Below are 15,349 nucleotides of genomic sequence, written 5' to 3'. Positions count from 1 at the left end.
AAGGAAGACTTCTAAGCTCTTTTTATGAGGCCAGCACAAATCCTAATCTCACAACCAGATAGAGACACTACAAAGAAAGAAAATCACAGGCCAATATCCCTAATGAACATAGACACCAAAATACTCAACAGAATATTAACAAGTTGGATCTAGCAATATATTAAAAAGTTTATTCACCATGACCAAATGGGATTTATTCCAGGATGAAAGACTGGTACAATATTTGCAAATAAATAATTGAGATACACATAAAGAAAATGAAAGATAAAATCATATGATCATATCATTAGATGCTGAAAAAACATTTGACAAAATACAGCACCCATTTTTATTTATTTATTTATTTATTTTTTAATTTTTAATTTTTATTTTTGTTACAGATGTTTCTCCTTTTTTACCCCATTGACACCTTCCTCACCCCCCGCCCCATGCCCCGCTTTGTTGTCCATGTCCACTGGTGATGCATACATGCATATAAGTTCTGTGGTTTATCTTTTCCCACCCCACCCACTCTTCTGAGGGATGTCAGTCTGTGCCCTACTTCCATGTTTCTGGATCTACCATATTACTCAGATTGTTATGTTCATTATATTCCGTATATAAGTGAGATCATGTGGTATTTGTCTTTTTCTGCTTGGCTTATTTCACTTAGGATAATACTTTCCAGGTCCCTCCATGTCATGTTGAAGGATAAGAGATCTTTCTTTCTTACAGCTGCATAGTACTCCATTGTGTATATGTACCATAGCTTTTTTATCCATTCGTCTACTGGTGGACACTTGGGCTGCTTCCAGATCTTAGCTATTGTAAATAGTGCTGCTATGAATATGGGGGTACACATATTCTTCCTGATTGGTATTTCGGGCTTCTTAGGGTATATTCCTAGAAGCGGGATCATTGGGTCAAATGGAAGTTCAATTTTTAATTTTTTGAGGTAACACCATATTGTTTTCCACAGTGGCTGCACCAGTCTGCATTCCCACCAGCAGTGTACTAGAGTCCCCTTTTCTCCACACCCTCACCAACACTTGTTGTTTGATGATTTGTTGATGGCAGCCATTCTGATAGGTGTGAGGTGATACCTCATTGTTGTTTTAATTTGCCTCTCTCTGATGATTACTGATGTTGAGCATTCCTTCATATGTCTCTTGGCCATTTGTATGTCTTGTTTGGAGAGGTGTCTATTCAGCTTCTCTGCCCATTTTTTAATTGGGTTCTTTGTCTTCTTTTTGTTGAGTTGTATGAGTACTCCATATATTTTGGAAATTAACCCCTTATCTGATATATCATTGACAATGGATCACAATATCAGGTTATACTACAAAGCGACTGTAATCAAAACAGCCTGGTACTGGCACAAGAAAAGGCATACAGACCAGTGGAACAGAACTGAGAACCCAGAAATGGACCCAAGGAAATATGCTCAATTAATATTTGACAAAGGTGGCAAGAGCATAGAGTGGAGTAAAGACAGCCTCTTTAATAAATGGTGTTGGGAAAATTGGACAGCTACATGCAAAAATATGAAAGTAGACTATAAACTTACACATACACAAAAAGAATCCCGAAATGGATAAAAGACTTAAATGTGACCCGTGAATTCATAAAAATTCTAGAAGAAAATGTAGGCATCAAAATTTCAGACATCATATGCAGCAGAACTTTCACTGATACATCACCTAAGGCAACAGAAACAAAGGAAAAAATGAACACATTTTTTATTAAATCTCACAGCAAATTGGGAATAGAAGGATCATACTTCAACATAATAAAGACCATAAATGACAAACCTATGGTAAACATCATACTCAGTGGTAAAAACTAAAATCATTTCCCTAAAAAAAGGAAGAAGACAGGGATGTCTGCTTTTGCCATTCTTATTCAACATAGTACTGGAAGTCATAGCTACAGCAATCAGATAAGAAGGAAAGAATAAAAGACATCCAAATTGGAAAAGAGGAAGTGAAATTGTCATTACTAATACATATTAGTAATTGTACCTAGCATAAACTTTAAAGACATTTCTAAATTTGATAATCACTCCCTCATTTTAAGTTGAATTTATTTTCAAAAAGAATAAAAGAAATTTTTTCAAAAAAAAAAATTAAGGCCAATTTTCTTTTTATTTCTCCACAAGTAAAATTATGAGAGAAGTCCATTTTTATAATATAATTATTTATTTTCTTCAGTATGATATATACATATAAAATGTGTGAGACCTACTTCCCCCATTAGTGCCAACTGTGTTTTCAGCAATGCACTCTACCTGCATGTAGAAAAAGCAGTGAAAAAATGTACATCAGAAAATGTTTTTATCAGGTATCTCATTCGTCACCAACATTGTCACTCTTTGTAGGTTAAGAAAGTTTTTCCTTGGAAACCGGATACCTTTTTTTAAATATATATAATTCATTTATATATCACTTATAAACTGGAGAAATTACTTTTTCATTTTTCTGTGGTAGGCGCCCGTGCACGCACACGATTATTTTGAACAATTTGAGAGTAAGTTGTGTTACCACTAAGAACATCAGTGTGTATTTCCTAAGAATAAGAACATTCTCTTACATTACCACAGTATAATTATGAAAATTAGGAACTATAATGTTATACCAATATTATTATCTAATCTATTGTCCATATTCAAAATTTCCTTAATTATCCCAATAAATATATATTTTTTATCCTCACCTGAGGACATTTTCCCATTTTTTGTTCAGATAGAATGGGAGGGAGAGAGAGGAAGAGAGAGAGAGAGAAACATTGATGTGAAAGGGACACATAGAGTGGCTGCCTCCTGCACTAACCAACCAGGGTCGGGGACAAACTGCAACCGAGGTACATGCCCTTAGCGGGAACCGAACCTGGGTCTCTCTGAACCACAGGCCAACACTCTATCTGCTGAGCCAAACCAGCCAGACCCCAATAAATATTCTTTACAACTATTTCCCATTCCCTAACCACACAATTCAACCCGGAATTACACACTACAATTAGTTGTCATTTTTAAAAATCTTATTTGACTTTGAAATTTTGAAAAAGTACAGGTTACTTATTTTGTAGAAAGTCTCTTATTAGGGTTTTGTCTGATGTTTCTTCATGATTATATTTAGGTATGCATTTTTTATAAGACTAACATAAGTGATGTGTTTTGTGTAAGTCATGATTCAATCAGAAAACTAGTGATTTTATCTTTAATGGACAACTCTTGCCATTTCATTACTAGAAAAGCAAAGTATCAGAATAGGTCAAAAAACAATCTCCATATAATCTGTTTCTTACTAGTCAAATATATTACTCCTCTGATACTCTAAACTTCCATCTTTCTTCCAGTCCTCCATTTTCATGTCTGGCAAATGTCTTCTAAATTTAAAGGTTATTCAGAAGCATCACGTTCTTTCTGAAATTTGTATTATTGTATATAGACAACATTTATGAATATATCCCTTATAACTTCAATGTCTTTCTTGCATACAGTACTTCTTTTCTAGCAATGCTTAATCTGTACTTTACATGTCTTTCTCCCAAAATCTTGAGAGTAGAAGAACATTTAAATATTTCTTCACAGATCCTAGCAAACAAAATAGCAGGTATATGAGTGTTTATCAAAGTAATTAATAAAGAACAGGGGCCATTGTTGAAGGTCTATGAATCAATCGACTCTTGCAGAAGCCTGAAAACTGACTTAATATCTCTTCAAGTGAGTGTGTTGGATAATGTGTACTTGACAATAAAGAGAAAAATTTATGTTAAAATTTAAGATATGTTTATTTAGCCCTGACCGGTTTGGCTCAGCGGTTAGAGAATTGGCCTGTGGTCCAGAGAGACCCGGGTTTGGTTCCCGCTAAGGGCATGTACCTTGGTTTCGGTTTGTCCCCAGCCCTGGTTGGTCGTGCGGGTGGCAGCCACTCGATGTGTCCCTTTCATGTCAATCTTCCTCTCTCTCCCTCCTACTCTATCTGTGCAAAAAATGAAAAAATGTCCTCGGGTGAGGATAAAAAAAAAAAAAAAAAAAGATGTTTATTTAATCATTTAGGTAGATGTTTTGTGTAAGTAAACCCATGGGAGGCATAAACTGTCACATCTTTCATAGTAGAGTTAGAAAGAGACACTCAGTGCTTCTATGCCAACTGCATTTTTTCTTCTTCATTGCCAACATTGCTCTGGTGCATGAACATTGCTCTTGTTAATTTCTCTATAAAAGCACTGCTCCTAACTGCTGAATATTTCACGGGCACAGAGATCCTTTTCTCAGATTTTCCCTCCCTTAATTTAGTAAGTGATCCGAAATGGCAACCCCATGGAATTTCAGTAAAACACTAAGCCAGTGAGTTCCAGAGACAAAATTGTGGTTACTGGTCACGTTTTAACCAGCAATAAGATGAATTTCTTGAATTAAACAATCTGAAAAACAGAGTTTGAATGATTAGAAAGTGTCTCAAAGGCAGGAAATAGCAAGCTTTATAGATGTATTTTAGTATACATTTTACATTTATATAAATGTATATATCAAAAATACTTCATAATACTAGGTTTTACTGTAATAAATATAACATTACATACTATATGCTATTTATTTGTGTATAATATAAATTGTCTCTTACAAATAAATTGCAGATGTGTACATCTGTTTTTTTTAGTTAAGACATAGTTACCCTTTCATACTTTTTACAATATTCTGTAATATATCAAGATGATGTGATTTAATTCATTTTTTTTCTAGATGGATTCATACTATGCTTTCTCAGCAGCTCTCTTCTGCTTCATTTCCCAAACAATTCTGCAGAATCAATATGTAGGCAATAAAGTAAATTGGTCTTGAAATGGGTCTTCTACCACAGTTTTATTTTCCTTTTCTGAGTTTTGACTGATAATGACTACTGAAGTGTTCAGGCAAAAGTAAAGACAGTCTTTAAGGAAAAAGTATCCTGTTACAAGCCCAGTGGTTCTTAAAATATGTGAATGGATACACTATATTTATGTATATAGGTGATAGGCTTGCTTTCTCAAAAATTTCCAAAGAATAACAATAGCTAAAACATTTTTAAAAAAAGATAGCAATTTTTAATGGGCTTAGACATTATTAACTACATAAACAATGTTTATATTATATCAATATAGTGTAACTTATTCTCGTAAATAATGAAAACTTTTATTTTAAAATGTATATTTTGAGGGTATAAGAAATGATTCCAACAAAAATAAGGATCATTATGCATGCTTTAAAAAATAAAACTATGCATATGTTTTTGGATCTAGATTCATGAACAAATAATTGCATCCTATGTTACTGAATATTGTCTTTATTCAAGTATATGTAACATTTGCATTTATTTTCCTCTTCTGTGGGTGACACTTCATTACTAAAAGTCTGTGCCTTTTTATTCCTTGCCTCATAATTCAGATTCTTGGCACATGATATTGAATTTTATGGCTAAAACTAAAGTAAATCATGTACAGCTGTCTCTATTTTAGGTGTTCTTTATGCTTATTCTAGTAGTATTACTATTGTATAACTCAGTGTTACTGAATCATTGGGTTTCCACAATTCTGGACTAATTATGCATATTTGTAACCATTTTCATTACTTGGCTACTTTTATGAATGTTCTCTAAATGTGGTTGAAAACTTGCAGATGATATTACTCATGTCTTGGTTCAAAACCACAATGGTATTAATGGTAATATACTCTAAAAGCATTTTAGGTCCAAGGTCAACCAAATACAGGACGTGAGCCAAATCCAGCTCATAGCCTGTTTTGGTATAGCTTCCAAGCCAAGAAAGGTTTTATGCTTGTAAATGGTTGAAGAAGAACAATATGAGAGAGTAAGTGGCCTATAGAGCCTAAAGTATTTGGTATCTTGCCCTACATTAGAGTTAGTGTTTGCCAAACCCTGTTTTTAGGTTATCTAACCATAATTCACTGCTTTTACAGTAGGGTTCTGTTAATTTTCATTTTATTTTAGAAGATTCTAAGAAAAAAATATAACATTACTATAAAAGGGCAATTAAATATTTTTAGAACAATGCCTTTAATATTTGAATAAATTGCTTGATTATAAATAAAAGATATTGCCCAGCCGATGTGGCTCACTGGTTGAATGTTGACCCATGCACAAAGAGGTCGCTGGTTCCATTCCTGACCAGGGCACATGCCCAAGTTGTGGGGGCCATGCAAGAGGTAGCCAATCACTGTTCTATGTCATCACTGTTTCTATCTGTCTGTTCCTCTCCTTTCTTCTCTTTAAAATCAGCAAAGAAAAAAAATATTAAAAATAAAAGATATTACTATTAATAGTATCCAAAGTGGGGAAATAATTTTTAAGAAATGATAGTTGAACTCATTATAAAGTATGTTTAACTCTGAGTAAACAATTGTGTAACACAGTAAAAAGCTCTTGTGAATAAACTTCTTTATACCAAAGTTTTTTATAAGACTAATCATATTATAAAAGCATTACTGTAACCTAATTACTTCTATTTATGATATGTAAGAAATGTTCATGTAGTTATATAGTTACAAATGTAAGTAATAAGCATACATTTGAAAAAATATTGAAGAGTAAAGAATCTATCAAAAGCTGCATGTTTAAATTTAGTGATTTCTGGCCCAAAGAACAGAAGCATAAGATACAACTAATTCATACTTTAAAAGATATTTATTAATAATGCTCAGGAATAGATTGAGAACTTAACTCTATAGATTTTTGTATATATTTTCACTCTGTTTCTCTACGACTGAATTTCCTTTATAAATTGTCCCTACTTTCATTGCCATATTCATTTAATTTCTATTAAAGACTGTAATATGACTTTTTGTCTATAATTATTAAAATAAATAAATTCAGCAGAGGTACAACAATCAGAAATATTCTAGATTTCAGATAGTTTTTATCTGAAACAAAACAATTTTTTTTCTTTATTGATTTTAGAGAGAGAAGAAGGGAGAGGAAGAGAGAGATAGAAACATCGATAAGAGAGAACATCCTCCTGCATGCCCCCCACAGGGGATTTGGCCCACAACCTGGGCATGTGTCCTGACAGGAAACCAAACTGGAGACTTCCTGTTGCATGGGTCGACGCTCAACCACTGAGCCAGACCGGCCAGGCTCAAAAAGTTATTTTAACTAAAGTAAATTAAGATCAACTAGAAACAAAGAATAAAACAACTTATAGTTAAGCTCTTCCTATATATTAATTATCGTATAATATTATTTCACTTATTTACACAGTCATATGGATCAGATACTATTATTAGGCTTTTTTTTTTTACAGATTAAAATTGAAGGAACATATTCAAGGTCATACAGCTATGAAGTATGAGTCCAAAGTCTGTACCCCTAATGCCAGACACTAGATTCTATATGTTCAGCGATTATGCCCTGCTTTTCAAGTTACCCATTGTATCATTCTGACATATGGAGCACAATCTGTCGTTCTGCATTATGTTTGAAGAACCAAGAAACATGCAAAAATTGAGAGAGGGAGAGGGAGTGGTTTAAGAAGGAAACCATAATTATATTATAGATGACTTTTGTATTTATAAAAGTTAAAATACTTCAGGATTGATTATACAGTTAAACATAACTATACATTTGTATATATTTAATAGAAAAACAGTATCTAGTGACTGACCTAAGATTAACAATCTTCATCTCATCGAGATCTGTAATATGCAGGCTATACCAGCCACCGTTTGGCATGGGCATTGTTGGATTTTTCTCACTATCACTTAGTCTCAATCTTGGCTGCACACTGGAATCACCTAGGATACTGTAGATTTACTAGTGCCCAAATTCCACACCCAGAGATTCCCATTTAATTAGTATTGGATGGACATTGAGCAATGGGAGAGTTTAGAAGCTCCTCAGGTGATTCTAAAATACTGGGATTCTTGGGAACAGCTTTACTAACTACTTCTGATGGCTTTATTCCTCACCTGTTCATGTCTCAAAGCAACGGATACCCAGAGATTTGATCTGCACAATCATGATAAGGGGAGAGGCCAAAGTCTGATTTACCTTCGAGGTTCTAAAGAGTACTTCTCAAATTGTGGTCCCTGAACCAGCATCATGGACAAAGTCTGTGAATTAGTTCATCATGCAAATTCTAAGACCCAATCCAGACCTATTGAATCGGAAACTAAAGAGGTGGGGTCTCTGGTTGACGCTGAGGCATGTTAAAGTTTGAGAGAAATTTATTTAAATCCAAAGAACACAAATAGGGATTTGTACACTTTACCTCCTTTTAAGTTGAGAATTAAAAATACAACACTATACTATATAACTCATATTTTAAAAGAGTATATGATTTATATATTCACAGTACATTTCAGTTCCTGAAGACTCAACTTCATGGTAAGGTTTGATCTATTTATTTCATCAGTCATGTTAATATAAGAGATACACATGTATATATGTATTATGACATAATTTTCTCAAGTATGTTTTGGGTTTGCTAGTGTAAATATTTAAAGCATTAGGCTTTTACTTTTTAGCCATGAGGTTGCTTGGATTTACATGAAATTAGTAGGACTCTGGTATAATCTGAGTATCTAAAAATCTGTAGAGAGATGCATAGTTACAAGTTCATCTATAAGCATGTCTATAAACAAGGTAAGCATGTCTATAATTTATTTACGCCTATTTATATATGTGGACAGATAATATGATGTATGCTATACAAACATATTACATATTGTATTTATTTATTTTGGCATTTAACAGTATGTGAGAAACTTTATATTAGATACATACCCTCATTTGGTGGGATTATTGATTGGAGGCAAGATATTTTAAGAGTATGGGACTGGAGTCCTCCAGACCCTTGTTTATTATATTCAGGATTGCTTATATTTAACTGTGATTTTAAGAAATTATCTAAACACTTCAATTTTGGCTAAACTTTGTTTCCTTTTTACTCTAGTTTCTTCATGTATGAAACAAAGATAATGGTATCTATTTCATAGGACTGTATAAGTGGATATATGACATTATATGTGTAAGTCCTAACCTCAGTGGCCATTAAACAACACTAAATATTAGCTATCTTTATTTCTGCTATTATGTAAAAATGTTTATTTATACAACAGTAAACTTTTCCTTTTTAAGACTATATGATTTTAACATATTTTAGAAGTTACATGAAAATCATCTTATTTTGCTTTTCTAGTATTTTCACCTTTTACCTTAAATGTCTTGTGGTGGAAAATTTTCAGACCTAAAGGATTACTATGAGGGTTAATCAAGGGATTGACATAGTGGGCTATTGTTCATTGTAAATGCCGTGGAACCTTGATAAAATATGACCTGCTATAGCATGAAATTTAGTATAATCCTATTGATTGGTGCTTGTTACTGAAGAACCAGAAGGTTCTTGTTATATTACTTATCTGTATCTCAGTTGCTTGGCAAAGACCCAGTGAATCATGTTTTAATGAAGTCCATCTTTGAGAGAGTAATGAAACAAAGTATGATTCTTCTTCACTTTTACAGAACTCATAAAATATTTCTGTTAAATAAATGGACAATAGTCGTTAATAAGGAGGCATCACATATCTGGGAGGCAAAAAAAATTCTGATTAGTATAGAGACAAAAATTGGAAGTTTGGGTCTTGAAAGAATTGAGAATGTAAAACATCTGATAAGAATTGAATTATTAAAGTTGATTGAATTTAAAGTAGCTTATTGTGTTTCCAGACTATATTTGGTCTATAAAATGATATAGATATTATCTCAATGATTTCATAATTTAAATAAGATTAAAAGGTTCTAAAATTTTAATGTAGATCTCCAATTTGTGTTGGATACCTCACATTACTTTAAAAATTATCTTTTGAATGTATTGTATAGTTATGGATTATAAACTATTCAAGATTCAATGTCATGTTTTATATGCTTTTTATTTCAGATGCTAGCATAGTGCTAGTCATAAAGGAGATTCAGTAAATGTTTTCTGAATGAGTGGAAATATTAGCATTTTTATGCATCGATGATCCACCAGTATGTCCACAATTGACTATTACTTACATTGCTTTTGTTCAAAGAGATAGTAATTCCTACTCCTGATGTTTTTTTCCATGTGGAGCAATGTCCCATAGGATTACCGTTTTGACCTCTCTCTATTCCCATTTGTGCCTTCCTGGGAGCCCAGGAGTGACGTAGCAGGTGACTTTGGAAGTAGGAACTGGACTTGTTTGCCAGCCCCTTTCTTTTTATCTCATTTTGGGATCCACCTTTCAGTGTAGAGCAGGTGTTCCAGCGTGCCTCTGGCCATGTGATAAGCTTGGAGGTAAAAACCTGCAGGGTGAAACCTGTGGCTCTGCAGCTCTGCCTGTGACTGTATGGATGAGTCTGTTTAATTCTTGAGTGCAGATGCAAAATTAGCACCTAAGAATTAGGATGCTGCATACGTAAACTACGCTCTCTGTCTGCTCCATCAATAATAAAGCTGTTTTGTTTTGTTTTTAATTTCCCTTCTCTCTATTCCTCTTACCATACTTGTTTCAGAATTCATACAGGGACAGCAGTGTCACAAATTGACCCTCTTGAACCATAACAACCTTATACATATATACATATATAATTCGCATGTTGGAAATGACAATACCACAAAGGACTGGGATGGGAGTGGAAGGCAAGTAATTACTATTCGCTTGGCTGGAGCTCCTATCAACATACCCAGGGAAACATGCTACTAAAAAAAACAAGTGTTTCATATTTGAGAACTCCTAAAACACGGGTTATAGAAATATCATGGTGCTGGCAAATATTAGTAATGTGGTATTCATATGACTGAGAATCCCAGAGGACCACTAATTTTCTGTGAATACAATAGTCCCCTCTTATCCGAGGGGAATTCATTTTAAGACTCCCAGTGGGTATCTGAAAGAGCAGATAGTACCAAACACTTTATATACATTTATTTCTTATACATACACACCTATGATAAAGTTTAATTTATGAGTTAGGCACAGTAAGAAATTAATAACAATAGCTAATAATAAAATAGAACAACTATAACAGTATATTATAATAACAGTTTTGTGAATATGGTCTCTCTCAAAATACCTTATTGTACTGTACTCACCTTTTCACTTAAGGGAAGCACTTCACAGTGTCTCTTTGATATATCCGAATTTCTAGCATCACTGCACTTGTATTTTGGCACCACTACTAAGTAAAATAAGGGTCCCTGGAACACAGTCTGACAACCAAGATGGCTACTAAGTGACTAATTAGTAGTCATCCTGGACAAAGGGATAATTTACGTCCTCGGTTGGATGGATCAGGATGGTGTGTGATTTCATTACACTACTCAGAACAGCATCAATTGAAAACTTATGAGTTGTTTATTTCTGTAATATTTTGCTTAATATTTTCAGACCACAGTCAACTACTGGTAACTGAAATCACAGACAGTGAAACTGTGAATAGTAAGGGACTACAGTATTGGTCAAATTTTTCTTAATAACTGGCAAGTGGATAGAAAATACTTCTATCCCTACTTCTATGGCTGCTGTTATTTTTTCCTTAAGTACCTTCATACCATGTAATAGTAACCTATTTTTCTATCTTCCCCCAAGCAGCGCATGTTTCCCACCCACCCATCTTCATAAACTTACTCATGTATTGGCATATTTTTCTTCCTCATGCATCTGCCATTTGTATAAACCATCACATTAAAATCTGAAACAATCCCAAGTAGAAAATTTTTCCGTATCTCATTTTTAGTCAGAAGTTCAATTCTTATCTCACATAAAGTTATTACTTTGATAGAACTCTATATTTTCTTACGAGCAACCTACCCCACATCTTCTGAAAGCATGAAATAAGGTAAACATAAATAACACTATTCTTTTCTGGTCAGTTTTATGTCCAAGAAGTCAGTTTACCATTTAAAGCAAGTGAAACTCAACTGCAAAAATCTATATCTGGTATGGGATTTATCATCAGGAAATGAAAGCAGCTACAAATATAGTGAATATATATATATATATATATATATATATATATATATATATCCATAGGTATGTATGTGTGTACATACATACATATGGAGATATAATGTGTGTGTAATGTGTGTGTTCTATGTATAATATATAAACTTTAAATAGTCTCTCTTGTTTGATCCCTCTAAATCAAAACTCAAACCTATTAGCCTCAGTTCTATTATCCCTCTTCCTCTACCCTCCATGCCTTCATTTATTTCTGCTCCTGTCTCTCCTCTTGATCTACTCCCCTTGCTTCTGGCTAAACTAAATCCCTTGTAGCATCTTTACCAATTAAAGTTAGACCTCTCACCCTGGTCAGTTTTGCTTAGTGGTTAGAGCATCGGCCCACAGACCAGAGTCCAGGGTTTAATTCTGGCCAAGGGCACGTACCTTGGTTGCAGTTCATCCCCAGCCCTGGTTGGGGTTGTACAGGAGGCAACCAATTGATGTGTCCCTCTCACATCAATGTTTCTCTCGCTCTCTCTCTCTCCTCCCTCTTTCTTCCTCCCTCCCACTCTACCTGAAGGTAGACCTCTCTCAGAACCCTGATGCAACATAGTAGGCACTCATCAGTTATGCATTAATTAATTAATTGGCAAATTAATTAAAGGATAGTGGCTAAGGGCAGAGCAGTAAATTAAAATCCTAGCTCTTCCAGTTTAGAGCTGAATACTAAGGTTATAGTTTTAATCTCTTTGAACATCAGTTTATTCCTCTGTATTTGGAAGATAATAAATTCCCCTTTTCTGACTTGTTAGAAGGATGAGAAGTAAAGTGAGTTAAATACATGTAGGTGCTAAGTAAAAAGTAAATGTTTGTGCAGTATTAATATTTAAACATAATCGTTAAGAATAGTAACCATTAATAGTTGATCACTGATGTATTATTTGTAAAATTATCAAAGATAAGGCCACTTAGGAAAATAGATAGAACCCCAGCTGAGTGGTAGGAAAGGTTTGGGAGGGGAAAGGCTGCAGATACCAATATCACGTGGATGGCTTCGTCCAAGGACATGCCTCGGTTCTCCCTAGTTCAACATTTTTGCATTTGGAATTAGAATCATTGCCTAGAAAGAAAACCTGCATGGGAACTGAGTCTGAGACATTTGCCTTCCCCATTCACAGCAGATATTCCTGACTTAAAGTCCCACTTGGACCCTGGTGACCAGTTTGCAGGGCCTGGTATTCTTTTTTCAAGCTTTGCATTACATTTTTTTCCTACAATAATAGTATAAGAAGGTTCAGAGGGACTGTGTGCTTGCTCTAGTGGCAAAGGAAAAGGTAATAGGTTGTATCACATTTTAGGTCCATTTTGGGATATAGTCAGTTTTGAGGTCTTGCTCTGAAACCTAAGCTACAAAACATCATGAAAAATATAGCTTCTGTGGAAGAATTCCTTCTGGCATCTAATCAGCCTATTTACAGAGAATTTAGAAACATACCCCTTTACAATGGCAGATAACCTACATTTCAAAGGTTTCAAATGGCTCAGCATGCAATTTACATTCACTATGGAGATTTCATTCATCTTCAGTTCATGAAACATTATGATCATTTCCCAAGTATTTTCCCCACACATCTTGTCCCTTAATGTGTATCTCAACATCATTATCACAGTTCTCCTATCAATGTTTAAAGCCCACTTTAAAAAACATAATATCTTTGTTAAAGAATGATTTGTACTTTGCTTTTGAGAGAAATTTTACTGAAACACTAATACCAACCCACAATGGGCACTGTATTTGAGTGGATGTAACTTTGCACCACTTCTAAGAAGTGAGATTGCCAGTTCCTTAGCCCTGGGCAGGCCTTGGGGAGACACCCTGAAACAGGGTAAGCCCATGTCACCTCCTTTTTCTTCTATTTATAATGGATGATACTATTGTGTCTTTTGTAAAACATTTTGAATTTCTGAGATGAAAGACAGTAACCGTAAAGAAAAAAAGTATTGCTTTGTGATTAAAACGAAAACAGCTCTATTTTTACTGAGTAATGAATGGCTTTATCTCTGGCAAGACTGAAGTAGAATGTTTTTCTACAATGTCATGAGATTAGTCTGATTTAAGAATCTCAGAATCTGAATCAAAGGATTGTCTTAATTTCAAACCTATTGAAGTTTTCTTCTCAGCACATTCATGGCTATGATAAGATAAATTACAACCACTTAGGCCTGTTTGAAGTTTATGAAGTGTGACCTATTTATGAGGTTGTATATAAACAAGTTACATATCCCCATAGCGAAGTACAAGGGTAATTGGTTTACGCAACAATTTGAGTACTAAATACTTATAAAATAATCATCTCTTTATGAATGCAGCATTTATTAAACAAAGATATTTAATAAATTAGATATGCGATAATAAAATTAGCTATACGGTATCACTGAGGAGATAGGGGCAGGTTAGGCAGGAGAGATGGGGTCATGGGAAGGGAAGGCTGAGGTCCATGGGGAGCTTTGTGAGGACTTGGAGCCGGGCACACAGGCAGAACCCAGTGCACAGTAGATCTGGAGGTTTATTCGGACTCTCTGGATCTCAAAATAAAACTAAAATCAATATAGGAGATTGTGCTCCCAAGGCCAGAAACTCCCAGCCCCATTTATAGAAATGCAAATTAGAAGCTTCTGGAGGGGGCACAATTATAGAACAAAAACCCCAGAAAGGCTGGCTTCATGCAAGAGCAGAACAGCAATTGCATTCATTCCTTTCTCTGGGACCCTGATGGGTTAGCAATGGACTTTATTTACTGTTAATAAATATAGTGCTGGTGATTATGACCTATTCCAGTAAATATACCTATTGGTTTCTGGGAGCAACTCAACAGGATTGCTGAATGAGTTCTGCTAGGAAACGGTAGAGGAATGTATTTTTATTGCAGAAAGCCAGGTCACCTAAAAAAGGATTATAGGAAACCAAGGTTGAATTTGGGGGAGAAACCAAAAGCAAGCATAAAGTTGCTCCAAGGGCCTTTCCCCTCCTCCTCACTAATAGTCTGAAAGAAGATGAAATAACCAAAAAAGGGAAGCCACTAAGGCCACTATTGATGACCTAGGGCTGAACCCAGTCACATGGGAAACACAAGCTTTAAAATGTATGGATGTTGCTAAGGCAGAATTCCTGGAAAGAACCAATCAGAGGCTAGGAAAGGATTTATCTACCCCTAGACAACGGAGCCCCACAGGAAACCCACTTTGGTCCCCTCCCCACTCCGGGAAGTTTCCTTTCACTTATCCCTTGGTTGGTGAACTCATCTTTTGATTTTTTTGAGACAACAAAACTGAACTTGGTTTCATAACTAACTTAAGCAAATTAGTTACTATTATTAATAAAATTAACTATGTCATTAAAGTTAAATATTT

The sequence above is a fragment of the Molossus molossus genome, unplaced genomic scaffold, assembly GCF_014108415.1.
Source record: "Molossus molossus isolate mMolMol1 unplaced genomic scaffold, mMolMol1.p scaffold_m16_p_7, whole genome shotgun sequence".
NCBI lineage: Eukaryota > Metazoa > Chordata > Mammalia > Chiroptera > Molossidae > Molossus > Molossus molossus.
Note: the sequence above shows the minus strand (reverse complement) of the source record.